General features: G+C 59.8%; 1 long non-coding RNA gene across 2 annotated transcripts; it reads right to left on the bottom strand.

The window, feature by feature from the left end:
• Window positions 1-199: 199 nt before the first annotated feature.
• LOC114484326 (uncharacterized) lies at window positions 200-3,622 on the bottom strand. Of its 2 annotated transcripts, none has more exons than XR_003677062.2 (3): window positions 3,480-3,622; window positions 2,933-3,107; window positions 200-315 (listed from the first exon to the last, which is right to left on the bottom strand). It is a non-coding gene; the product is annotated as an uncharacterized lncRNA (long non-coding RNA). The 2 variants fall into 2 exon arrangements; XR_003677063.1 differs by having other exon boundaries at window positions 3,004-3,107; window positions 3,480-3,563.

Below are 3,622 nucleotides of genomic sequence, written 5' to 3'. Positions count from 1 at the left end.
CAGGCTCCGGACGCACAGGCTCAGCGGCCATGGCTCATGGGCCCAGCCGCTCCGCGGCATGTGGGATCTTCCCGGACCGGGGCACGAACCCGCGTCCCCTGCATCGGCAGGCGGACTCTCAACCACTGCGCCACCAGGGAAGCCCAGGACTGAACTTTTTACAGCAGAGCTACCCACACCAGAACACAGAAACCCGGTCTCCTCGGAAAATGGATATATTTTTCTATTTCTAGAAACATTAGCTGGACGATCAGCACAGACATGGAGCAATCTTGATGGTGTTTATCCGGAGGACGGTCTGAGGACTCACGATAACTGCAAGACAGAGCAGGGCCCGGGCGTGAACACAGATCCGATGCTGTCAACCAGCTACCGCGAGACCCAGCCGCCGCCCGCCCTATCCTCGAGGGTCTGCCTTGCACCAGCACTGCCCCGCAGCCGGGCGGAACTGGCCACCCAGTGATGTCCCACAGGCCGTGGTGTTTGGTCCTTGCTGACCACCTGCCTCACCACTCGCTCCGTGAGCCCCGTCAGACCCCACAGGGGCTGCAACGGCCCGGGGCCTGGAGGCCAGGGGCGCCCTTGCTGCGGCCCCCAGCCTGGCCTCCCCCACGTGCCCAGAGACCCCTGCCCTACATGGGCGGGGGCACCCCTTCTGGCTACGCTGAGGCTACTGGAGGTGGTGGAGGGTACAGGAGAGGCTGCCTACTGACCCAACTCTAGTAAAGCTGAAGCTACCATCTCTGGTGCGTTTCACTGTTTGTAACCGAGGATTGTGAGAGACATACATCGTCCCTCGTTATCTGCAGGGGATGGGTTCCAGGACCCCGAGGACACCGGCATCCAAGGATGCTCAAGCCCCTTAATAAGATGGTCTAGTGTCTGCATGTAACTTACACACACCCTCCGGTATACTCTAAACCATCTCTAGGTCACACTAAAACACTGTAAACACCATATGAACAGGTGTAAATACAATGTATGATATCGATCCTATGTAAGTACTTGGTGAAGCAAATTCAAGTTTTGCTTTTTGGAACTCTCTGGAATTTTTTTTTCCTGCAAATTTTCTTTTCATTTTTTTTTTTTGGCCCTGCGGCACGCGGGCTCTTAGCTGTGGCACGTGGGATCTTAGTTCCCTGGCCAGGGATCAAACCTGCGCCCCCTGCATTGGAAGCGCAGAGTCAACCACTGGACCGCCAGGGAAGCCCCTCCTGCAAATTTTCAACCTGTGGCTGGTTGACTCTGCGAGTGTGGCAGACGGGGATACAGGGGGCCAACTGTACACTTCCTGAGACAAGATGCTGTAGCCTGTGGGTCCCACCCCAAGGGGCTGTGACCTCCAGTGGAGGTCCCTGCAGGGACAGGTCTGTTCCCGCTTGTGGGTTTACTGGGCAATGGCAGGGGGCTCTGGATGGGAACAAAAGGTCGCGTGGGGTCAGGGAGACGGGGGAGACACAGCCCAGCCCGCGGAAAGCGGGCAGCAACGGCTGGGTGAGGGCCGAGGGGGATCCCTCTGTGAACCCTCGTCCCGGTCCTGCTCCGTGAGGCCGGGCAGGGAGGGCGGGGTCTCCTGCCCTCACTCAGGGCACAGGCTCCCCTCCTGTCCCTACGCTGAGCTGCCAACTCCCACAAGTCACCACAAGGCCGCTGGATGCGGTGGCCTCTCCACTCCCGCTCACCAGGCCCTGCCTGCGCCCCTGGGGGAGGCCCCTGCTGTGAAGTCCCCCCCTCAGGTGCCAGCCCTTCCCGCCGCTGCTTCCTCCCTTCGTGGCTGAGGTTCCGTCCACCCCACGCGCTGCACCTGCCAGAACCCGCGGCAAGTCCACACAGGGCTGCTGCTTCTTCACCTCTCCGACCTCTGACCTCCCCCCTTCCCGCCTCCATCCCCTCCCCCCTCCCAGCAGACCCACCTTGGTGACGCCCGTTGTTACCGGCCCTTTAAACCAGGGGCACCACATGCCGCGGCACCACATGCCGCCTGGACGCCCCTTCGGCCGGGGGGCAGGCCAGAGGGGCCTCCCGTACCTGGTCTCTCAGCCCCTGTGCTCGAGCCCACCCTGCCCGCTCCATCCCACCAGCATCCGGATGCCCTGGCCCTCCAGGGGCCACCCCGCCTGCCGCCTCCCCAGGGAAGCCTCTCCAGACCTTCTCTCCCAGGACTGCCTTCCTTCGGGCTCCAGACAGGCCTCCCTCCTCCCCCAAAGCCTCTTTCACTCCTTCAAACAAACCAGCCCCACCTCCGCCTCCCTCCTCGACCTCACACCCTTCCAGCCACCACCTCTTCTCTTTAACCACCTTCTGAGGATGCTGTCCGCACCTGCCTTTGCTTTATGGAACAAACATGAACGAACATCCGAAGCATTACGGTAAGATGAAGTCTGACGAGCCGCCCACAGGAACCGGAACACGGGACACACGATCTCTCTGCATTTGTCACTCTTTCCTTCCCCGCCCCCTGCCCCTCCAGAGGCAGCCACACCCGTGATTCTGCGCATATCGTTCTTCCTTTAAACATGTGCCACCATTATGCGTGTGCATAATGCGTGCGGGCGCGAGCGTGTGCCCGCAGCACGAGGCTGAGCTCCGCCCACCTCCGGGCTTCATGACTTGGCCTCACTCTCACATAGTCTAAGATCATCCCTGCTGTGTGGAGGTGGGCCATCCACTGCACTGGACAACATCCCACCGAGGGAATCTTCGTCTGCTCGTCCATTCCCCGTGGTGGACACGTGACCTGCTTCTGGGTTTTCCGGCAGGAACCCAGCTGCCCCTGACGTCTCCCAGGGCCGTGCCCTCCACAAGCCCCGGAGTGGTTAACGACTGCTACCCGCCCCTCCCCGGCAGAGCCAGGACGTGGGCAGAGCTCTCACTGGTCTCTGGGCCGCTGCACCCCCAAGAGCGCCCGGCAGAGGGCAGGGCCCCATCTAACCTGGCCCAGCGCAGGACGTGGGGCGACACCCAGAGGACGGGAACGCAGCAGCCACGCTTTCTCCAACTTACTTCTTTTCCTTTTGTAGTTTTTCCTTTTCTTGAATCTCATATTGATTTTTGGCCACGATTCTGTCTTTTCAATGACTGTAGCTTCTACTTGAACAAGATCCTTTCTGGAAGAGAGGAAAACGAACAGTAACGTACCTTCCTGGCTATTTTTCAGTTTTACTAGTGCTTTACATGAGAACATCTAAATAAAGTTTAACTTCCTTTTCTGCCGGTTCTCGACGTCATACGCCCTCCCTGCAGACACTGTGAAAACTACCAGAAAGCACAGCACAGAACAGTGTCGTCCCACAGCAAATCGTAAAAGGGCCAAAGTGCAGTGGATGAGTAACAGGCCAGCGATTTGCTCTGGATGCTCCGTGCGCGGGACACTACACACGCACGGTGAGAAGCCTAAGTGTGCTGAGCCCGGTGGTCGCAGCGGGTGTGACGGGAGCCCCTCTGCCCAGCCGCCCCGCCGGCATCTGAGAGCACGTTACCCGAGGAGGGGTCTGCCGAGCAGCGTGAAGTCGTCGGCCCCGACCAGCAGGACCTGGAATCAAACAGGCGCGTTACCAGCAAATAACACAAAGCCCCTAGAACAGGCAGTGACCCGAGCACACTGGACAGGAAGCAAGGTGGC

This window comes from Physeter macrocephalus, chromosome 18 (genome assembly GCF_002837175.3).
Source record: "Physeter macrocephalus isolate SW-GA chromosome 18, ASM283717v5, whole genome shotgun sequence".
In the NCBI taxonomy this organism is placed as follows: domain Eukaryota; kingdom Metazoa; phylum Chordata; class Mammalia; order Artiodactyla; family Physeteridae; genus Physeter; species Physeter macrocephalus.
The sequence above is the reverse complement of the archived record's forward strand: the minus strand, read 5'-3'. Positions and strand labels throughout refer to the sequence as shown.